Raw genomic sequence first — 24085 nt, 5'->3', positions numbered from 1 at the left:
ACTGTTGTCACTGGAAAATCCTGTCCACGACATTCAGCCAGGCGACCGAGTGTACATTAAAAACTGGAATGAAGAACCCCTGAGAGAACGGTGGGCCGGACCTTATCAAGTATTATTGACTGCTTTTACAGCTGTAAAGGTAGAAGGGGTGGATGCTTGGATTCATTATACTCGGGTGAAAAGGGTTCCTGAACTTTGGTCGGTGTGAGCAATCGGAGATACAAAACTACAGATGAGGCGCGTATAACCATACAATGTCGGGGTTCTTAAGAGCAGTAACGATAACAGTAATTGTTTTGTGTAAATACCTTGTAATTGAGTTCCTAGAAATACCAGAAAAATATAAGAAAGAGGAAATATTCAAAGGAGAAAATGTTACTTTGGAATGTGGAATGCACGACGATAAACCAATAACAATTAGCTCTCTACAGGTGGTCTGGGAAAAAATAAATGACTCCGGACAGAGACAGGAAATATACATAGACACAACCAGGGACAATACAGGATTGAAGGCTGGGTGGAAAGGGAAGGCGTACGTAAGTAAAACCCTACAATTGGGCCAACAACTGAGAGGAGCTACCACCCTAACCCTGTTTAGTGTTACTAAAGTTAACAAAGGAAACTAGCGGTGCATGGTAACACATGAAAATAGCACAGATTATGGGATAAGAGAAATATTGGTATGTCCGAAATTGGATAAAGGGATATTGGTAGCCCATCAAAAAAGATCTTGAAGAAAAAGGGAGGACCAGGTACCATGGACACAAGTGGTACAGATCCCACACAGGCAACCATCAGAGAATTTACTGGTAGGATTGATTAAAGATTTTGCCATAATGAAAGGAACTGATAGAATTACTGCTTGTATGCCCATTCCAAAAGCAACAGGGGACCCGCTTGAGTGGGGTATAATAACCTCCCCACTGCCCAAAGTAAAAGGAAATAAAACAATTCAATGTAAAGAAGTGAAAATTTTAGAGAGAATAAATGTTACGCAATGCTATAGGAAACTGAGCCCCCCAACATCAAGGTCTGAATGTGAAAAGAAGAACTACCAGTTCATAATGATAGGCAGATTTAAGAATGAGGGACGGTACCATTATGATGAACTACGTATAGTAGAAGGACCTAGAGAAAAGATTGTTTGGGAATGTCAAGAGAAAAATGAGCCAAAAGGAATGAAAGAGTGGGATAGTGATTGGACAGTAAGTTTATTGCAGAAATTCCAGTATGGAGGGAATACATCATGGTGTATTAAATGGCAGGGAAAGCAGAATGGAACTGATCAGTTTTATACAGTAAGCCGGGTTGATAGTAGTGGTAGACAAGAGTCAACAAAGGTAGCTTGGTGGACTTGTGAGAAGAAATATACTTGCGACAGTAATAATGAAGATATCGAGCACTTACCTCCGGTATTGATAGCTCTTAGGGCAGAATGTGCTAGCCGAGGAATTAAGTACAATTCGGAAAGAAATAGCCAGGCTAGTCAAGTCGCAGTGGATTGTAGCTATAGTACCATACAAAGTCCAGGACAATTTGTACGGGCAGCCAGTAATGGAACTTGGACTACACACCTGCCGATAGATGGGGAAGTAAAAGAAATAACTCTAGGACTCCCTCCCCACACTGTGTCCAATATGGAAAAAGTCTCCTTTTAAGGGAAAGTTGGAAACCCTACAAATTAGTAGGGCAAAAAGAAGTTTAGAAGAAGGGGCAGATGAAGATATATGGCATGAACCCTCGGATGGAGTAAAATTCAGTTGGGCGTTAGAATCTCTATTTGCAAAGGTAGCTACTTACTGAAATAGGGAAATGATTTATAAACTTACAGGACAAGTGACTAGGCGCACGAGAGCCACAAAAGAAGGCTTTAGAGACCTTAAAATCCAACTACAAGCTACAACTAAAATGGTGCTACAAAATCGATTGGCAGTAGATACACTGTTATTAAAGGAACATGGAGTATGCAGATTTCTAAAAGATCATATTGATCATTGCTGCATCCACATTTCAAATGTGACTATTGATGTAGAACATGTCATAGAACAACTGGCTTGAGTGGAACAAGATGCAGAGCAGGAAGAGAAAGATATGACAACAAGCTGGTTGGATAAAATTTTTAGTGGATGGAATATTAGTAATTGGGTTAAGTCCTTACTGGAGACAATAATTGTATTGGTGATTGTAGGGGTACTAATTTGGTTAACATTTATAATGCTGAAAAGTCTGATTCTAAGGAAGACAACCTGGAACCGGACAGTGATGCAAACCATTGCTCGGCAAATGGAACCGCATCCTCAGTATCCTCCACCGGCATCTAACAACTTTGGATTTCAGAGAAAGAATCTGAGGAACCTAGGAGGCGAAATGGAATGAAAACGGAATAGACAAGATCGGTTTCAGATCAAGTGAACCCAACCAGAAGAGCAAACGTAACATAAAGCAGAAGTGGTGGACTTTTGAAATGTTGTGACAATCCTAATCTTTGTAATTTTCTTGATTCCTCATGTTGTAATTTTCCTTGAATATGTTATTGGTGAGCACTGAGTGTAAAACATTTTAGTTAGTTAGTGAAAGCATTTGCCCTCCTCGAAAGGCGTGAAATACTTTCAAAGGGAGGAAATGTTAGTAATAGAAGAAGAAATAATACAATATTGCTTAATATGTTACATTTGCGATGTACTGTTCCGGGGCTGCGCTTGGAAGATACAAAATATATGTGCAAAGCTAACATGAGAGAATACAGCTATTCATGATGAGGAGTAAGGAGGACTAAAAGAATGCTCAGTTTGCCAGACATCTAGATAACTGGGGCTTCTTGGAGCCTGGGAACTGGATCAAACCAACCTTGCGGTTTGGACTGAGACCAAGGGCTCAGAGAGCATGCGTGAGAAGGAAAGGTTAAAAAGTTCAACTCCGCTGAAGACATCTTACTTCATCCCGACAACCACCCGGACGACCACCAGAGAGTAGTACGCAAGTGCAGAAGGACTGATAAGATAACTAGCATGCGAGGCTAGGCGGAGCTAGGAAATGAATATGCATATATGAGTTGTGAAACCTAATGCATATGTAACATCTTAGGAGATAAAAGAGAATTAAGAGAACAAATCAGACGAAGTTAGATTTGGGCAGGCATGCCCCTAACTTCCGGTGCCTAATAAAGCACCTTCATATAATCACTTTGTGGATTATGTGTTTTCATGAACGCTAACAAGAGGGTCTTAATTTTTAGGGTTAGGGGATTTAGGCATAGGTCTTCAGGGGTGTCGTGGGGTAAATTTTATCAGGTTAGGGCTGTAAGGCTTTTTAGGGTTTGTAGGGGGGGTAGGGGTTAGGGTTAGATCCGTGGGTGCCTTAGGGTTAGGGGTCAGGGTTCGTAGGGGTTAGGCCTAATATTAGGGCGGAAGGCCAAAATATGAGGGTGGGAGCCCCCCCAAAATTGAAGGGTTGAAGCCCCAAGTTAGGGGAAGGACCCTCAAAATTGTGGGGTCCCCCAAACTTGGGTGGAAGAACTCTTGGGTTTCCCCCTAATATTAAAAAAGGAGGGTGGGGGACTCTAAAATTGGGGGGTCCCCCCAAAGTTGGTCGGGTCCCCCCAAATTAGGGGAGGAACCCCCAAAATTGGGTGGGCAAACCCCCAAATTGGGGGGAAGAGCACTTAAATGGAAGTGTGAAATTTCAGAACTGAATGTGGACCCCCCCCCCCGCAGAACTGGGGAGGAATCCCCAAAATTGGGGGGGGGACCCTCAAAATTGGGGTTAAAGCCCCAGATCTTGGGGGGCGAAGCCCCAAACTAAGGGAAGGAACCTCAAAAATCTGGTGAGAACCCCAACACTGGGGGAAAGAACCTTAATATTAGGGTGGCAGGCCAAAAAAAGATGGTGGGGGACCCCAAAATTGTGGGGGGCTTGGAATTGGGGGGAATCCCCAAAATGGAGGGGGAACCCCAAAACTGGGGGGGGGGCGAAGCACCAAATTAGGGGAAGGAACCCCAAAATTGTGGGGAAGAACCCTGAAATGGAGAGGTGAAAACCCGAAATTGAGGGGAAACCCCCAAAACTGTGGGGGAAAACCTCCATAAACACAAAACGGAACTGGGAATGTAACACAGCAAAAAATGTCGTCCTACGGCAAGCTGCGAGGCTCAATTTTCCGTGGAGTGCTGGGAAATGTAGTTGTTGGGCACTGGGTTTCCGGGAGGCCATGTTGCCTTCCCAGAGCATGTCGGGAGGCGTAGTTCTCGAGAAGCCGCTTACCGAGCGGCCATGTTGGGAGTCCGGGGAATGCCGGGAGATGTAGTTTTCCGGCACTGGGCTTCCAGGAGGCCATATTGGTTTCCCAGAGCATTTCGGGAGCTGTAGTTCTCGGGGCACTGGACTTCCGGGAGGCCATGTTGGGATTCTGTGGAATGCCGGGAGATGTAGTTTTCCAGCCTTGTCCTTTTGGGAGGCCATGTTGGTTTCCCAGAGCATGCCGGGAGATGTAGTTCTCGGGCACTGGACTTCCGGGAGGCCATATTGGGTTAGGGTTAGGGTTAGGGTTAGGGTTAGGGTTAGGGTTAGGGTTAGGGTTAGTACGTTTTAGGGTTAGGGTTTAGGGTCAGTGTCAGGGTCAGGGTTAGTGTAAGGGGTTACGGTTAGTGTTAGGGTTTGTGATAATTTTTATGGTTAGGGTTCGGGTTATGTTTCGGGTTAGGGTTAGGGTTTAGGGTTTAGGGTTAGGGTTAGGGTTAAGTTTAGGGTTAGGGTTTAGGGTTAGGGTTAGTGTTAGGGTCAGAGTCAGGGTCAGGGTCAGTGTCAGGGTTAGGGTTACCCCAGAGCAGAACCCCAGAGTGGACGGGCGGACGGGTTAGGGTTAGGGTTAGGGTTTGGGTTAGGGATAGGGATACGGTTTGGGTTAGTGGTCGGGTTTAGGTTTGGGTTTGGGTTAGGGGCAGGATTTAGGGTTAGGTTTAGGGTTAGGGTTAGGGTTAGGTTGTGGGTTAGGGTTAGGGTTAGAGGTTAGGGTTAGGGTTTGGGTTCGGGTTAGGGTTAGGGTTAGGGTTAGGGTTAGGGTTAGGGTTTGGGTTAGGTATAAGTAAAGGGTTTGATTTAGGGCTAGGGTTTTCATTAGGGTTTTGATTAGCGGTAGTATTACGGTTAGTGTTAAGGTTAGGGTTAGGGTTTAGGGTTAGGGTTAGTTTTAGGGTTAGGGTTAGGGTTAGAGTGTTAGTGTTAGGGTTAGGGTTAGGGTTAGGCTTAAGCTTAGGGTTTAGGGTTAGATTTAGGGTTAGGGTTAGGTTTAGGGTTAGGGTTAGGGAAAGGGTTTGGGTTTGGGTTAGTAATAGGGAAGGGGTTTGGGGTTAGGGTTAGGGTTAGGGTTAGGCTTAGGGTTAGGTTAGGGTTAGGGTTTATGGTTCCAGTATTGTTTGTTTCGGTTAGGGTTAGGGTTAGGGTTAGGGTTAGGGTTTGGGTTAGGTATAAGTAAAGGGTTTGATTTAGGGCTAGGGTTTTCATTAGGGTTTTGATTAGGGGTAGTATTACGGTTAGTGTTAAGGTTAGGGTTAGGGTTTAGGGTTAGGGTTAGTTTTAGGGTTAGGGTTAGGGTTAGAGTGTTAGTGTTAGGGTTAGGGTTAGGGTTAGGCTTAAGCTTAGGGTTTAGGGTTAGATTTAGGGTTAGGGTTAGGTTTAGGGTTAGGGTTAGGGAAAGGGTTTGGGTTTGGGTTAGTAATAGGGAAGGGGTTTGGGGTTAGGGTTAGGGTTAGGGTTAGGCTTAGGGTTAGGTTAGGGTTAGGGTTTATGGTTCCAGTATTGTTTGTACATTCCCATGTTATTTTGCAATCTTTTCTCTTTTCATTAGTTGTATAATTAAACTTTTTCAAAGGATGCCTCCCTGTTTTCAGTTTTCTCCTACGCCCTGAGAATTAGCCGTCCTTGTATTCTTTTGCTCTTTGTCAAGTCTTTTTGATACAAGCTGTATACAGCTTTGATACAAACTTGTTTGTCCCCTATGACATGGATGATTTTGCTGAATCTCCATGATGCCTTGAAAAGGGCTATGCTCGGGGACCGTGGCAGCATTTTGATATCTGATACAGATTTTCCTGTTCTGGCATACAGTAAATTTCTTTGATACGTCTATTAGGACCGCACCTGTTTTCCTGCTTTGAGTAAGGAGTTGGAAGATGAAAGGTTAGTGTTCATTTCCTTCCACATGGGCTGTAACCTTTGTCTGCATGTCTTGTGGTTGTGTTTTGTTTGTTTGTTTGTTTGTTTTGGCAGGCCCTCCAGTAGAGCAGCAGGGTGAAAGGTCTCAAGCTGGTGGCAGGACCCTGGCAGCTCTGCAGCCTGAGCAGGTGAGAGAACAGTATGTGCTCACTCTTTAAGGTTGGGAACATGTGGCAAGTTTTAAAATACAGGCTTATAACACAAATGGGTCCTGGAAAAAATCAGCTGGCTCCAAGCATTCAGGGAGTTGAGACAGTGAGAAGATGTGTCGGTAGAAATGAGCTGAAGTGAGCCAGATGTCAAACACCATGGACTTCATACAAGAATGCAGTTCAGAAACTTGTCCCTTTCAGAGAGCGGAGATTATTTATTGTCTTGCTGACTTATTAACTGATCAGAGAGAAGAAATTCTCTTAGCAAATGTAAAGGACTTAGAAGAAGCTGAAAATAAAGGTAATATGGGTCCTTTCATGGTATTCCTGTTGTCATGAGCTTACCTGGGCCTCAAAGGAAATGAGCAGAACTAGAATATTCTGTCACCTGCAATTGGATATTATGGCTGTCACAGGTTAGTGAACCCAGGACTTTGAGAGCTTGTCAGTGGAAACAGCTGCAGCTTCCATAATTACATAAGAGGTCTTCATCAGAGAAGACAGAGAGGCCTTTGAAAACAGCAACCCACAGCATAGTTTAAAAAAATAAAAATCAAAATAAATAAATAAATAGTGCTTTCTTTTGCCAAAGGAGGCTTGCTTTAGAAATTAAATATAGCAAGTATCTTCCCTGTTATTGTCATGTATGAAATAGCATGAATATCTCCTGGGCTGGTTAACATAATGTTTGGCCCCTGTGGGGAAGGTTGTTACTTAAAAATGATGCTTTCCAGAACGAACCATATTACCTTCTGACTGAGGAAAGTACAGTTCAGGCAGCATAGACTAAATCCATTCTTTTGTGTTAGAGTGGTGCATCAAGAAGCTGGTCTTGGGTTAGAAAATGTGTGAAACTGGCACATCACAAATTGTAATGCAGTGAGATCTTTGATAACAAAAGTGCATTTCTATTGGTGAGTTACTGGAAGGCTGTAAGAAGTCTTGCCTCAAAAGACTCTTCTGAAATGAATTCTGTTGTCATCCCATTTTTTTTTTTCTACAGACACATTCTTGGGACTTGCTTCTGCAGTGTTGAGAGTTATTCAGGGTTGGTTTTTGATACCCAACATAGAGAAGGAGTTAGCTTACATTCAGGTGGTGCAGTTTCTGCACGTGTCTTATAATGTAGGTTCCCTGCTTAACTTGCAGTTTATGAAGTTCCTACCAATGAGCACTTTCCTGTCCATGCTGAATACAGCTGAGTTGCAGGCTACGATTAAACATCAAATGTTTAATATAGATTGTTAATAACAATTTGCAACTGTTAAGAATATATGCTAAAAAAATTAGCACAGAAAGTAGAAGCTCTAGGCTTTGAGTGGTCTGTCCCATACTGATACTGCATGTTTGCACTGAGGCAGAATGATTGCTTTTACTCACTTGAGGAGAGATGAGTCTAGGCTCTCACTGCTAGTATTTTTAGCAAGAGTGATTGAGCATTTCTCTAACATATGAGCAAGTGTTTGAGGAGCAAGTGATGGGTATGGGCACTTAGAAAGAGACTGCCAAAGGGCAGCTTCATATTTTATAACTGAATTTTGTGAGTGTTGGTCCTCGTTTCATACTGAAGGGGATTATGCTATAGTGAAGGGAGTATGTTCACGTGAAAGGAAAAGGCACTAGTCTCCCTTGTCTGCCATTATTACTTCCTTGCTGCTAGCTCTGTTCTTCATAGAAAACCAGTATGTTTCCTTGTCAAATTCTAGTCTGCCTTCCTAGACTTCAGCCTTTGCCTCCTGGGTCTCTTGCCTTGCATAGCCAATCTCTCCCCTTCTCCTCTTCTTCTTCATCTCATTTGGAAACCTTTTATCAGGCTGATTCTTACTGGCTTCCCACCCCCACCCCCCAACCTTTTTCTTTCTTTTTTTTTTTTACAGACTTAGGATGGCTTGTCTTGTTAGTTACTTTTCTTCCTGCCAGCCCCCATCCTCAAGTTCTCCAATGCAACTTCAGAGGATCATCTTTGATACCTCTGCATCTGAATAATATGGTTTCTGTCCCATGCTGTAGCTGACGGTAGGATGGACTCTGAGTGCAACTGAGAGGTTGCTTCCTCCATAGTTTCCTATTGCATCTCATACTGGTTAGGGTAAGCAATTACAGAGGAAATTTGACTTCTCCATGGAGTAGTGTGTGCCTGACAGCTAGCTGGAGACAGCACACACGGAATTGAGTCAGTGCTCCGAGTGCGGTCTTGAGTTGCAGTAAAGGTAAAACAACTGCAGACTGATAGTTTAGCTTCTAAGGAGCATATACAGATAGCATGTTTGCCTCTAATACTTAAAAGGCGAGGTTCTGAGATCATATTTCATGGACTGCTTCCTATAGATTTCAAGAAATCCAATCGTTCTGAAGTATAGCCGTGCGCTATTATTATTTAAAGGGAACAAACTGTTTTGAAACCCATTACGTGGGAAGGAACCGAGGGCGGAAGTGACGTCAAGGCGTGCCTTCACTGAGGACCAAAACGGCTCCATGATTGGCTGGACCGTGAGGGCAGATGTAGCGTCACGGCTAGCCTTCACTGAGGGCGGAAACACTCCGTGACTGGCTCGGAGGAACCCAGGGCGGAAGTGCCTTGCAGGGCTTGCCGGCACTATGGGCGGAAGCTGTCGGGCCGGGCCGGGCTCGGCTCGGGCCAGGCCGCCGAGGCGCGGTGCTGCAACGAGGTTGGTGGTCGGTGCCGCTCCGGGCCAGGCCGGGCCGGGCCAGGAGGGGGCGAGGCGGTCGGGGCGCCACGCGGTCGGCGGCCTCTGCGGAAACGGCCCTTGTGCGGGGCGGGGGCGGCGCCGGACTGGACCAGACCGGACCGGGCGTGCGGTGGGGTCTGCACTGTGTGGGGCTTCGGGGGGCTGGGGAGGAGGGGGGCGGAGCGGCGGGAGGCGGCGCGGGGGGGGGGAGGGGGGGGGGCGGTTTTGTGCCGGTTATGTGCCCCTTTTTCTGCGGCTCACCAGGGCAGAAGCAGCTCCCCGCCGCAAGGACCCCTGTGGGGTTTGTTGCCGAGCGAAGGTGGCGCATTGGCTAAACGGAGGAAAGCTGCAGCTGGCGTGCTGCAGTCGCAGGTTTCCCAGGAGAAAGAGCAGCCCGTCTGTCCAGGTAAGTCGCAGCAACCTTTGGGTGAAACTGAGGTGTGCTCATAAACTTCCTGCAGCCCACGCTCAAAGGCTTAATCGAGTTTGCAGAAGCGCGAACTGCTCGGTGCTCCCCGGAGCATCCCCCCTGTTACCCCTGGCAGGACCCTGGGCGCTCCTAAGCACGCACCCCGGTGACCCCTGGTGGGCCCCTGGGTGCCACATCAGACACACCCCGGTGACCCCCGGAGGGCCCCTGGGCGCCCCCGAGGACCCACCCGGTGACCCCCAGCGGGGGCCCGGGTGCCCCCAAGGACCCAACCTGGTGACCCCCGGCGGGCCCCCAGGCACCGCAGAGCACCCACCCGGGTAACACCCGGCAGGCCCCAGGGCACCTCGGAGCACCCACCCCGGTGACCCCCGGCAGGCCCCCGGGCGCCCCATAGGACCTACCCCGGTGACCCCCGGCGGGCCCCCGGGCACCCCATAGGACGCACCCCGGTGAAACCCGGAGGGACCCCGGGCACCCCCGGGTACCCACCCCGGTACCCCCGGCAGGACCCCGGGCACCCCCGAGGACCCACCCCAGTGACCCAGGGCAGGCCCCCGGGCGCCCCCGAGGAACCACCCCGGTGACACCCGATGGGCCCCTGGGTGCCCCCGAGGATCCACCCTGGTGACCCCCGTGGGCCCCCAGGTGCCCCTGAGGACCCACCCCGGTGACCACTGGCGGGCCCCCGGGCGCCCCCTAGGACACAACCCGGTGACGCTTGGTGGGCCCCGGGGCGCCCCCAAAGACGCACCCCGGTGACCTCTGGTGGGCCCCTGGGTGCCCCCGAGGATGCACCCAGGTGACCCCTGGCAGACCCCCTGCGCCCTCGAGAACCCAACCCGGTGACCCCTTGCGGGGCCCCAGGTGCCCCCGATGACCCACACCGGTGACCTCCAGCGGGCCCCCTTGCGCCCCCTTGGACCCACCCCGGTGGCCCCTGGAGGGCCCCTGGGAAACCTGGAGGATCCACCTGGGTGACCCCCAGGCGGGACCCCGGGCGCCCCTGAGGACCCACTCTGGTAACGTCCGGTGGGCCCCCAGGTGACCCGGAGGACCCACCCCAGTGACCTCCGGCGGGCCTCAAGGCGCCCTCGAGAACCCACCCTGGTGACCGCTGGCGGGCCCCTGGGTGCCCAGTAGGACCCACCCCGGTGACCCCCGGTGGGCCCCGTTGTGCCCTGGAGGACCCACCCCGGTGACCCCCAGCGGGACCTTGGGTGCCCCCGAGGATCCAACCCGGTGATCCCTGGCGGTCTCCTGGGCGCTTCTGAGGACCCACCCTGGTGACCCCCAGCGGACCCCCGTGCACCCCCGAGGACCCACCCCGGTGACCCCCGGTGGGCCCACAGGCGCCCCGGAGAACCCAGCCCGGTAACCCCCGGCAGGCCCTGTTGTGCCCCGGAGGACCCACCCCGGTGACGCCTGGCCGGCTCCTGGGTGCCCCGGAGTATCCACCACGGAGAACCCCGGCCTGCCCCTGGGCGGCCCATACGAACCACCCCGGTGACTCCCGTCGGGCCCCTGCGCGCCCCCGAGGACCCTCCACGGTGACCCCTGGCGGGCCCCCAGATGCCCCCGAGGACCCACCCCGGTGACCCCTGGCGGGAGCCTGTACGCCCTATAGTAGCCACCACGGTGACCCCTGGTGGGCCCCCGGGGCGCCCCCGAGGATGCACCCCAGTGACCACTGGCGGGCCCCCGGGCGCCCCTGAGGACGCACCACGGTGATGCCTGGCGGGCCCTGTGGCGCCCCCGAGGAGGCACCCCGGTGACCCCTGGCGGACCCTGGGCACCCTCGAGAACCCACCCCGGTAACCCCTGGTGGGCCCTGGGGCGCCCCCGAGGCCGCACCCCGGTGACCCCTGGCGGGTCCCCGGGTGCCCCCCATGACCCACCCCTGTGACCTCCGGCGGGCCCCCGGGCACCCTGGAGGACCCCCCCCCCAGTGACCCCCGGCGGGACCCCGGGCACCGCAAAGTACCCACCTGGGTAACACCCGGTGGGCCCCAGGGCGCCCCGGAGCACCCACCCTGGTGACCCCCGGCAGGACCCCGGGCGCCCCATAGGACCTACCCCAGTATCCCCAGGCGGGACCCGGGCGCCCCTGAGCACCAACTGCGGTGAACCCTGGCAGGCCCCTGGGCGCCCCATAGGACCCACCCCTGTGACCCCTGGCGGGTCCCCAGGTGCCCCGGAGCACCCACCCCGGTGACCCCTGGCGGGCCACTGGGCGCCCCCGAGGACTCACCCTGGTGACCCCTGGTGGACCCCCGGGCACCCTTGAGAACCCACCCCCATTGACACCTGGCGGGCCCCGGGGCGCCCCCAAGGACGCACCCCCGTGACCCCCAGCGGGCCCCCGGGTGCCCCGGAGCACCCTACCCTGTGATCCCTGGTGGGCCCCCAGGCGCCCCCGAGGATGCACCCCGGTGACACCTGGTGGGCCCCCGGGCAACCCGGAGGACCCACCCGGCTGACCCCCAGAGGGCCTCCGGGCGCCCTGGAAGACCTGCCCCGTAGAGCCCCGACGGCCCCCGTGGTGCCCTGGAGGACCCACCCCGGTGACCCCCGGCAGGCCCCCGGACACAACCGAGGACCCACCCCGGTGACGCCCAGCGTGCTCCCGTGTGCCCTGAGCACCCACCACGGAGAACCCCGGCCTGCCCCCGAGCAGCCCATAGGAACCACCCCGGTGACCCCCGGTAGGCCCCCATGCGCCCCGGAGTACCCACCCCAGTGAGCCCCGGCACGCCCCGGGCGCCCCATAGGACCCAACTAGGTTACGCCTGGCTGGCACCCTGGCGCCCCATAGCACACACACCGGAGACCCTCCGACAGACCCCAGGCGCCCCGGAGGACCCACCACGGTGACCCCTGGCGGGCCACCGGGTGCCCCGGAGTATTCAACCCGGGGATCCCCGGCAGGTCCTCGGGCGCCTCATAGAACCCACCCCGTGACCACTGGCTGCATCCTGGCACCCCATAGGACCCAGCCCAGTGACCCCTGGCGGGCCCCCGTGCGCCCCATAGGACCCAACCCGATGACCCCCGGCGAGCATCCTGGTACCCCATAGGACACACGCCAGTGACCCCTGGCAGGACCCCGGGCGCCCCATAGAACCTACACCAGTGACCTCCGGCGTGCCCCCAGGGGCTGCGTAGGACCCACACCAGTGACCCCCGACGGTGTGTGCGCCCCATAGGACCCAGGATGGTGATCCCCACCGGTTCCCTTTGGCCACAGAGCACCCACAACGGTGACTCTCCCCAGGCCCTGCATGTCCCCAGGTACCCACCCCGGTGACGCTCCCGGTCCGCCTGGTCCCCGGAACACCCACCCCGGTGACCGCCCCGGGCCCCCCAAGTCCACCACCCAAGGACCCACAACGGTGATTCCCCAGGATCGTCGTTCACCCCGGATGACCCTCCCCGCTGACCCCTATGGGCCACCCAAGTCTCCGGTGGACACATGCCGTTGACCCCTCCGGCCTCCCTGGTACCCAGAGGACCCACCCCGGTCACATCCCCGGGGGCCCGCTAGGACTCAAACCAGTGAGCACCCCTGGGTCCCCGGGGGCCCCCGAGTACCCACCCTGGTGATCACCCCCGGGCCCCCCAGGCGCCCCGGAGGACCCGCCCGGGTGACACTCCAGTGTCCCTCGAAGGCTGCGGAGGACAAACTCCGGTGATCCCCCTGGGACCTCGAGGTCCCCGGAGAAGCCACCCTGGTGTCCTCCACAGATACCAGAGGTCCCCGGAGGAACCAACTCTGGTGAACCCCTAGGTCCCCCCAGGTCCCCAGACCACCAACCCCTGTGACAACCCAGAGTCCCTCGGAAGCCCCAGAGGACCTATCCCTGTGATCCCCCCCACCCGGGCCGCCCAGGGCACCGGAGGAGCAAAGCAGGTGAGCCCCACGGGATGCCAAACTCCCCGGAGGACCCAAAATTGTGTCCTCCCTTGGTCCCCTTGGTCCCGGAGGATCCACCACGGTGACAACCCCGATTCCTTGGGCGCACGGTAAGACTAATCCCGGTGACACCTCCGGGCCCCCCAGGTCCCCTGAAGTGCCACACCGGTGAAAGCCGGATTGCCTGCGGGCGCCTTGGAATACCCAACCCAGCTGTGGTCCATGGCTATAGCTGTAATTTCAGCAGTTTACTGTGTAAGCCGCATGTTGCCACTTCATTGATCAAGGCAATGCTGTTCAGTTGCAGGGAAGAGGGGCAAGACACAGGGAAGAAACAGAGGGAATGGAGAAAACTGTACAGTCTGGATATGCACAAGTAGCAATAAAATCAGTGCTGGACAGAAAGAGACAAGACAGAGACAGACAGAAAGACAGACAGGAAGAAAGAAAGAGAAAGAAAGAGAAAGAAAGAAAGGAAGGAAGGAAGGAAAGAAAGAAAAGAAAGACAGAAAAAGAAAACCCCACACTCATAAAAATGAGAAACATCCAGGCATAAAAGGACATAAAACAAAGACAACTGTCATGATGTGGTATGATAGGATCTAGGAGAAAGCAGAAATCCAGCAATGCTGTCTTTCCTACTCCTCAAAACCAATTCAGTTGACAACCATGAATGCTTCCAGCTGGAAAAAAATGGAAGAATGAAGTGGAGGACTCCTTGCCATCACTGGAAAAAAATGGAAGAATGAAGTGGAGGACTCCTTGCCATCACTGTGTTTCTGGAGCACACCTCTACCTTTCTGCCCAACAGGGGGTTCTTCTTGGGAGATAATTGCAGAATGTGAAAAAACATGACCAAAACCAGAGGACCCATCTCCACAACTGCATGATAAAGATAAAAGACATCTCTAGATGCAGACCTTAGAGCTCCAATTCACTATGTCCCACTACTGGAAGTTATTTTTATGCTTTGTTTTTAAGGCCACTGGCTGCCTCCTCCCTTATGCTCCCCATTCCCCCTGTTGTCCTGTCTTCTTTCTCCTGCATTGCTTCCTTTCCTTGGTGGACCTTGATGAGGTCTTTGATATTGTGTTGTATATCTATGTACGAAGGCAGTATGTCTCTTATTCTTTTGCACTGCTGACTGCTACCCCATATACCTCTGCAAGTTTTCTTACAAGGGATTAAGAGAGAAAGGCCTGTGCCTGGCAGAGGGAGCAGTGAATGATGATCTAGCAAAGCAGTCTATCACAGACAGACGACACTGGCCCAGAAATCCTGCTTGAAAATTTGGTGTACATGAAACTGAGACAGAAATTGGAACTTTCGACCAAACGCTGTAGGTTAGAAGTTGTTTTAGCTGAACGTACTGGGCACATATTTGAACGCAAAAGGTAAGGTATTGTTTTGTTCCTGTAAGATCTGAGTGTTTCACACAGCACTCTAATATCCTCTCTTAAGCAGGGGAGGCAACCATAAAATGCAGAAGTTGGCAGATGCACAGGATGTGAGGTACTATCAGTAGAGAATTTGTTCCTAATATATATTCTAAATCTAACTTTTCAGTTTAAAGCGGTTACTCCTTGTCCTGTCGCTCCAGGCCCTGATAAAGACTCCCTCCCCAGCTTTCCTACAGGTTGCCTTTCAGTACAGGAAGGCTCTCCCTGGTGTCGCAGTAAGCTCACCTGTTACCCAGGTGTCACAGTTATTTCCTGTGATAGGAATAATGACAAGGGTTAATCTATTGCAGGTGATTTCATACAATTATAGAAAAGCTTTTGTTGGAAAGCACCTTAGAGGTCTCCAGATCACCCCCGTACTTCAAGCAGGGCCATTTTTAAGCCCTGTCATATTGCTCAGGGGCTTGTACAGTCAAATTTTGAATGACCCCAGCAAGAGACCCTACAGTCTCACTGTGTGCCTTTGCCAGTGCCTAGGCAGAGTGTGCTTCCCCTGCTGGTCCTGGTGAGATGAACTGATACAAGTTTTGAGAAAACAGAAGTTTATGCTACTGCATGAAGTACCCTTTGTAACATTTTTTTTTTTAACCTTTACTGTTTCATATCTGAAATTTGAAATTCATCAGGGAACTCAGCCTGGCACACAGTAAAACTGATGGCAGATACTTCACAATATTATTCGAATTTCACGTAAATAGAACAGACTAGCAACTTACTTAGGAGAAGTAATACAATTTTAGAAATATTCAAAACCAAAGGCATTCCAAACTAAGTTTAAGTTCAGAGGAAATCCAAAGGAAAAACTAATTTTGAAACTAATAATCAGAGAACATAATCTTCTACAAACGATAGATTTTCCTCCTGCATTGGGTAATTTTGATCTGTCTTTAATGATCATCTAGACATGGCTTTGACACTGAGTATTTTGCTTTGCCACTGCATTAAGTCTTCTTCTCATGTGTGGTAAATGTCCTGCTCTCATGGGATGGGCCTAGGAGACATACACACTGTGTCTCATGATGCTTGGATATCATCTTAAATCTGTGAGAAGAGGAAAGGTCTCACTGCTTCCTGAACAGGGAATTGGATGTCTGCAGTTGAGAACCCTCTGTCTAATCTAGAAACGTGAAGGAAGGATTTTGCTGGATTGCAAGTGACAGTGAAGAAAGCCACAGATGACATATCAAACTGATTGAAATGTTATTCAGCTCAGGGCATGGCTAATGATGTGGAGCTGGAATAGTTTGACGAAAGGAGAAACAGAGGGATAGAGATAAGAAGATCTCCCTGCAGGTCATTTAGGGGAACCAGCCATGAGTGCAGTGCATCCAGGTCTCCAGTGCTCTGCTGGCCCAGCCAGATGAATGGAAAACATTGCAGCTTTGGAAAAATAGTGTTTCTTCTAATTCTTTGGCCACAGTTTTGATGTGTTAGGACTGCTTTTTTTTTTTTTTTTTCCTTTTTTTCTTTTCCCCATTTGTGCTAGAAAAGGTGAACTTTTCAAATACCTATTCTGAATTAAAATATCGTTTTCATTGTTATGTTTCTGTTTTGTTGGCACTATTCATAATGACTTCTACCCTTCGGTGGAAGCAAAAGCTTATCATACCATAAAATTGGAAAGATCACAGAAAACTTCAGAGCTTTTGAAGAAAGGTGAGGAAAATCCATTCCCTGCTCTAGGCAGAGAGTGGCTGATTTCCAGAAAGGTAAATGGGCAGGATAAGGCCGCTTCATGTTCACTGATGGCCAGTTGTATGGACTGTGAAGATAATGGACTACCAGCACAAGAGACGGTGCCAATAATCTAATCCAATACGATCTATTTCAAGTGGTGGAGACCTGATACTCTATGACAATGTGAGGAAGACCTAACTGTCAGGCAAACTTTGAGATGATCATGTTCAGGATCTAAAACTGTTATGACAAGTGTTAACACAGGAAGGGTGAAACAAAGGCATGAATGTCATACAAGGACCGATAAATCTCAGGAAGGCTGGAAACCAAGGCAAATGGATGGAATAAGATGGTGCTTTGTGTTAGCAAGAAGCAGAGGATAGAGAAATTAAATGTTATGGGTCAGCAAAAGAGTGGTTTTGTGCAAGTCACTGCTAAAGATAGACAGCCTTGCTAGCCTGCTCTTTGCTCTTAGCTCCAGTCTAATAGTGAATTATCTCTGTACAGTTATCAGACACGTAAACAATAATGGGAATTATGGGAGACTTTAACTTCCCAGCAAAAGATTGAAAGATAATTACCACTTATGTTCATCCAGGTATACTATGTGATGGCTTTCTTCCCAAAAGTGAAAAAATACAAGACCGTTTTAGACTTGGCTCCTGTATGGGTTTAAATGTAGTAAAATTTGAATAAAGTGTGATCATGAGCTGACTTTTCTCATTTTACATTTCAAGACAGACAAAACCAGGTTTAGAATGAAGGTTTTGAGGCTTAGAAGTGCAAACTTTGAAATCTAAGGAAATGAATAATTGAGTCTGACTAAGCAGCTCTGGGACTTGAGTGCAGAGAAGGCATAGTTAAAATTCAAAATTCAAAGAGGAAAAAAGCGATGAGAAAAGGCATGTTTCAGAGGTTAAAAACTGCAGAAATAAAGTAAGAATGACCAAAAACCTCCTTCACATAGGAAATTAAACAATAATAGTAAGTGGTACTTAAGCCACAGAAACCAGGGGGAACAAAGAGAACAAATTAGGACAGTTGCACACTTGAGGCAAAAATAGGTCAAAAGTTACTGATGTCTCAAATGCTGCAAATCTTATTTCCTGCATCTAACAGCAACAACAATGTGATATTAAGGGCAGTGACAGGACTCCCATTGAAAAGGAGGGTAGGGCACTAGGCGCAACATCATCTGGGGTGAAATAAAAATCAATAGTGATTCAAGTGAAAAATGAAAAGCTGATATCTACCTAGCCTGTTAACAGCATTGGCACGCAGAACAACAAGTCAAGTAGGAAAAATGCATAACAATTGTGCAAATCGGGGATAGTCCCCAGAATGGGAGAGTAACAAATATACCTCTGTCCAGAAGAGGGTAAAGAGTCATCCAGACAAGTGTGGGCCTGTTAGTTTGACATCAACACCGTGCAAAGTTTTGTAGCAAGAACAGATAAGACCAGGGAAGTAGGGGGTAATGTGTAATTTACAAAATAATTTATCAGAGCTAAATTGTTTCCAGATAATTTAATAGCTTTCCTTTGTAGGAACATTTCTTCCTTACACAGGGGATGAATTACATCTATTTCACTTTCTGTGAGCTTCTGATACATTATCTACGGATACATGAGCTCACATGAGCTTTGATATTTGCAGGTGACATAAGGTTGGGAAGTACTACCAAGCCTGACAGAAGGCTATCGCTTGTGATTGAAATGGTTCAGGTGAAGTGACATGTGATAATACAAAGCAGAGCCATTCTCAGAGATTCTCAAAAAAGGGTGTTTTTTTGTCATGTTTGCTATATGGCAGTCAGGAGTTTAAAACAAACAAACAAACAAACAAAATGACAACAAAACCTCACGTTCATGCACTGTTAGCACAAGGAGGACTGAAAAAGTTAAGTGGTTATATAGTGTGTATGGCTATTCATTTTTTTTCCCCTCCAGTATGAATACACTGGACAAGGCAGCCCTGACACTCATTTGAGACATGAGGCACAGTTCTGCCACTTGTATTCACATTGAACTTAGGAGGAAGAGTTCACAAGACAGAAGGAACAAGTTGCCTATTGTCTGGAAGGGAATGAAAGGACATCATTCTGCCCAGCCAGAGGCAAGTTGAGAGAAGAATATGTTGTCTCTACGTAAATGAATTTCTTGAGTAAATATCAAGGAGAAATAGGAAATGTGTAAGTTGGGAGACACATCTGAAATGACGACTGCAGTTGGCTTATGAGCAAGTTTGGACAGGAAATTGGTAGAAATTTCCCATTTTAAGAATGAAGTGCACCATAGATATGAAGTCAGCATTCACCTAAGCAGTAATGGCCAACTCAAATCCCCCACAAGAAAGCAGTGGACAAACCAGAACACTAAAAGTCATGTTGGGGTCTAGAGTCAAACAGATATACCTAACTTTATTATACCTCAGCATCTGAGGGATTGCTTTTAGAGGCTGAGGGCTTGTACCCCATTTCCAATCACTTTCTCTGTGCCCCCTTCCCCAGAGAAGGAAGCTGCTTGGCTTCACTGCCCTCTGATTCAGCTGCCCGCTGAGGCTGCCCGCTCCTCAGCACCTGTAAGCAGCAGCACCTTCAGGTCTCCTCCTGCACCAGCAGCACATCAGCGTCTCTTGTTCCAGCAGCAGGACATCGGCGTCTCCCATTGCACCATGCAGACCTCCACGCCTCGAGTGCCACCAGCAGTACTCAATGCGAGCTGGACGCTCAGGGCACTTATGGCCACCCACCTTTGTGAGGTCAAAGGCTGACAGTGACTCTCTGCTGACCTCACACGGCTCTCGGGCGCCCCGATGGCAGAGGTTACGGCGCTAAGCTGACTGCCAGGAGAAAAGGCTGACATGAAATGGCTGCTCCACAATGCCAGGAGCAAGGTCTGCTGGAATGGGGGTTCGGAGGGGAGCTCGGCCTTGGGCCTGGGAACTGTGCCTGGGAGCCAGGGATGTCCTTGGTGTGCAGCTGGACACCTGGGCCTGAGAAAGCAAGGTTTCTTTAGAGAGAATTGGAAGCATCGTCTCCTAGTGGCTGTGTCAGGGGGACGAGAGAAATGCACAGCATCTCTTGGTTCCCTGAAGTGCACGTGTCCTACGCCCTTGGATGTCTCCATAATAGAAAAAGGGACTGATTTTTACCCAAAACAGAGCTCCTTTCTCTCGGGAGCTTCTCATGCTGCGTGTCCTCCTCTCTTTCTTGTATTTGGCTATGACTTTAGGCTTGTTCTTGCTAGTCTTTAAACAGACTGAAGCTTCCCCGGATCATCACGTTAACTGATTTTCACTACCTCTACGTGCCTTTCCTCCACTTCTCATCTAATTAATTAGTGGTATCCTCTTCACGCCTGCTACAGAGGTATCCTTCCTACCTGGTACAAGCTAGAAGAGCTTAGCAGCATCCATACGTCTCTTTCCTTTAGTCATCACAGTTACTTGCTCGAGGTAATTTGTGTTGAGCAGTAATCAACAGGAAGTGTCACCAAGCCAAGGCTGCATTTGCTTGTGTCTTATGGAATCCCTGCAGCTGTGTCCCCTCCCAGCTTCCTGTGTGCCCCAAGCATCCTCGCTTGCAGGGCAGTAGAAGATGCAGAAAAGTCCTGGCCTTAGTGGAAGCACTGCCCTGCAAGAGCTAAGACATCCCTCTTAGCAGCACGCTGTAGCCCCGAAATCCCAAAAAACGGCACATGCCAGCTACTGGGAAGGAAATGAACTCTGTCATTGTGATATACCCGCTCAAGGCCCTGCTCTTTGGCCCAGGTGTCTACGAGGCGGTTTTGGAAATGAATCCTGTTGTGTGACTCCGTTCTTTCTGGGTGCTACGTCCCCATAAAGCTTGCTTTTCAAGGCCCAGGAGGGTCTGCCGGGCACTGGCCTGGGTTCCCAGCCTGACCCACCTGCTGGGAATCAGGGAGGCTCGGTCGGTGTCTTGTGTTGGGTTTACGAGGACAGGTTCTGGTAGCGGGGGGCTGCAGGGGTGTCCTCTGTGAGGAGAATGCAGCAGCTGCCCCATGTTAGATAAGGGCCGGTTCCAGGAGGCTCCAGAGGGACCCGCTGCTGCCCAGAACTGAGACAAAAAGGATGATGTTTTGCGCCTGTGTGAGAGCCCACCTAAGAAAGGGAAAGAAACCTGCTGCACAGCAGCGTCTGGGTCAGGGAGGAGTGAGAAACCTCTCTGCAGCCCCCAAGGTGAGTGCAGCAGGAGGCAGGAGGTGCTCCAGGCTCACAGCAGCAGTTCCCCTGCGGCCTGGGGAGAGGCCCCTGGTGGAGCAGGCTGTCCCCCTGCAGCCCACGGGTCCCACACGGAGCAGATCTCCACGCTGCAGCCCGTGGAGGAGCCCCCGGTGGAGCAGGTGGATGTGGCCTGGAGGAGGCCGCGGCCTGTGGAGAGCCCCCGCAGGAGCAGGCCCGGCCTGGACTGGAACAGGCTCTGCTGAGCCTCTTTTGCCCGTGACGATCATTGTGGAGTGATCTCCCTGTCCTTCTCTCAGCCCTTGAGCCCTTTCCATCCTATTTTCTCCCCTTTCCGTTTGAGGAGGGGCAGGGAGAGAGCGGTTGAGGTGGAGCTCAGCTGCCCAGCTGAGGAAAACCACCACGTCTCTCCCTTGCCGCTGCTGCAGCACGGTGGGAGCAGCCAACACCTGCTGTTCTTCGACCCTCAGCAACCCCACAGCATCTTCCTGGAAGGGATCCCTTTCCTTCACGCCTGACAGGCGCCGCCTCCAGAGGCTTGTGCCCCGTTTCCGATCGCTTTCTCAGTGCCCCCTTCCCCAGAGAAGGATCCCAGCTGCTTGGCTTCCCTGCCCTCCGATTCCAGGCTCCCGGAGCTGTTATCCCAGCATTGCAGCAGCCAGGTGACAATGTGCTCGCCTGCATGACAGCTGAAATCTTGTCCCATGTCTCGCAGCTCGCCCAGGGATGGGGATCACCTGCTTACTGCTGCTTTTCTCTCTTTTCTATTTTATAACAGCCTCCTGTTCCCTGGGATGGCCCTACATTGGGGTCGCCTGCCTCGCCTGCCTATTGCTCCTTCCGCTTCTTCGGAGGACTTTCTTCTCTGCCTAAACGAGATGACTTCTGCATCCATTCCTTCATCTTGTGTGTATTGGCGACTGATACGGCAACGGGGTAGTCCCCGGAGCCAGCTGTAGGGCCTGTCCCAGGGTTGGAGTGGCTGCTGGGAACATCAAAAGTGTTGGAGGGGCTGCAGGTAAAATCACAGTTGTTGGAGGGGCTGCAGGTAAAATCACAGGGGTTGGAGGGGCTGCAGGGAACATCACAGGGGTTGCAGGGGCTGCAGGTAACCTCACAGGGGTTGGAAGGGCTGCAGGTAAAATCACAGCGGTTGCAGGGGCTGCAGGTAAAATCACAGGGGTTGCAGGGGCCGCAGGGTGCGTCACAGGTTTGCATCAGATCAAGACGCATTTCCCTAGAACCACACATTTCCTCCTGAAGGTGCTGAATAGTATTGAATGGTCTTCAAATGCATAGGGCAGACCCAGCAAACGTACAGCTGGTGCTCGGAAGTAGTTAACTTTTATTTTGTTGTTGTTAATTTTGTATCATGACAACAGATGCAAATATGTATCTTGAGTTGAGGGCAAAGGTGACCTTGGATCTGAAGCACACAGGCGTTCACTAATGTCCCCCCCACCCTGAGTGAATCCAGAACGACTCGGAAGGAAAAATGAAGTACAAAGCAGTGCGTTGTGATAAAGAGAGTTTAATAGTGTAGAAAAGGAAGAGAACCTAAAAAAATGCCATCCTGTACAACAGAGTCAATAAAGTAAATTTAATGAAATAAAAATGAAACCAATTTTTCCCATTCTAATGAATTCCTATCCCCATCGTGACTTCCCATCCCACTGATCATTTCCTATCCCAACGACCTCCCGTGTCTGATCCCAAGGCTGAATTCCCAACTCCCATCAACCTCCCATCCACCCAGCCGTCCACCCATTTTCTCCCGTCCGTGCTGGCCATGCCCACATCCATGCACGGAGTGAGCATGGGCAGCGGGAGCGGGCTGCATGAAATCCCCTCGGCATCCCAGTGCAAGAACAGCTGCAGGCAGAGGCCTTGCTGAGTGAACACCTACACTAGAGGAATTTAATAAGGAAGGCACTAAATAAGAGAAATGACCCGAACGAAGAAATAAGTTTGGGATCTCAGCCATTTGGTGTCCCAACAAGCAGTTCCCATGCCCAACCTTTCCCACCCCAGCCATTGCCAACATCCCAACAGCTTCCCACTGCAACGTTCATTCGTGACGCGCGCATTTCCCATTGCCCCAGTTGCCCATCCCTGACAGTGGCAAACACTGCCCAGCTCCAGCACTGGAGAAGGGAGAGGGCAAGCGAGAGGGGCAAGGGCTGAGGAGCGTGGCTGAAGCTGGAGCAGGCGCCTGCAGAGGTCTCTGTGCCTGCATGCTGAGCGGGCCCGGGTGCTGCGGGGGCCGTCGAGGAGCGCAGGGTCACGGGTAGCCGTAATACTTGGCTATGGCGTGGTCCTTCTGCCGCTGCACGAAGAATTGCACGGGGCCGATCTTCATCTGGTGGGCCGCCCGCTGCCGCTCCTCCTGGGCCAGCTTCTTCAGGCGCTCCCGCTCGGGACGCTGCTGCGGCGTGATGGGCACCGACGCCTCCTGCTCCTCCAGCGGCGTGGGCGCCGCGTCGCCGCCCGCCCAGGGCCCCACGCAGGGCACGTAGTCCACGCGGGGCTGCGCCGGACGCTGCAGCGTGCGTGGCTGCGTGGGCAGAGGCTCCCGCTGCGCTTGGCCCCCCGCGGCTGGCAGGCAAGGCGCTCTGGGCGCCTGCTGCACGGGAGCTCTCCACGCTCGCGCCGTGCTGCCTGGTGGTGCCGGCACCGCCTGGGCCTTGTCGCCAGCTGGGGGCCGGGGGGCAGCGGGCACAGCGCTGGAGCCTGGCACCGTCGGCGGGGCCCTGGGCATGCTGCTGGGGCCGCTGGAGGTGGGCTGCAGCTGCACACAGGGCGGCTGGCGCACTGGCCCCAGCGCCTTCGCCCTGGCCCCCAGCGGCTGCAAAGTCTCGCTGGGGGTCTTTGTCCCCGGGTGCTGGCGCTGCAGCGTCTTGTCCCCGATGGCTTGGGGACGGAGCCTGTCCTGGGCCCGCACGGCACGGGCACGGGCACGGGGCTTAATGGGGGGGGGGCTCCAGCAGCAGCAGCGCTCTCCGGGGAGGCGGTGCCGCTGCTCCTTGCCCCCCAGCAGCCCCCGGGCTTCGGGCCCTCTTGCTGGGCGCCCTGGTGCTGTCGCTCGCCGGCTGCTGCCTGCCGCCGCCCGCTTGGCTGCTGCTGCCAGCCACCGCGCTGTGGCCACCCGTCTTCCCCTGGCACAGCGTCTTGGGGCCTTGGCCACCCTGGCCCAGCAGCGTCGTCTTCTCCTTGCCGGGGGTTTTCTCCGTCGCCGGCCTCCTGTGCTGGGAGCTCTGCGCTGTGCTGGGGGTGCTGGTGGGCGCGGGGCGCTTGGCCCCCCACTTGGTGCCGGTGGGCGCAGGGGCAGGCGGGGGGCTCTTGAGGGGACT

At 52.0% G+C, this 24085-nt stretch overlaps 1 long non-coding RNA gene across 4 annotated transcripts; it reads left to right on the top strand.

Annotated features, from left to right (window-relative positions):
• The first annotated feature begins 8250 nt into the window (after positions 1–8250).
• Positions 8251–13681, top strand: LOC125181428 (uncharacterized). Of its 4 annotated transcripts, none has more exons than XR_010826192.1 (3): positions 8251–9458; positions 12061–12187; positions 12472–13681. It is a non-coding gene; the product is annotated as an uncharacterized lncRNA (long non-coding RNA). The 4 variants fall into 4 exon arrangements; XR_010826191.1 differs by having other exon boundaries at positions 12411–13681; XR_010826193.1 differs by having other exon boundaries at positions 12061–13037; positions 13227–13681.
• The last annotated feature ends 10404 nt before the right edge of the window (positions 13682–24085 follow it).

This window comes from Anser cygnoides, chromosome 21, assembly GCF_040182565.1.
Source record: "Anser cygnoides isolate HZ-2024a breed goose chromosome 21, Taihu_goose_T2T_genome, whole genome shotgun sequence".
Taxonomy (NCBI): Eukaryota; Metazoa; Chordata; class Aves; order Anseriformes; family Anatidae; genus Anser; species Anser cygnoides.
Note: the sequence above shows the minus strand (reverse complement) of the source record. Positions and strands in the feature narration are given on the sequence as shown.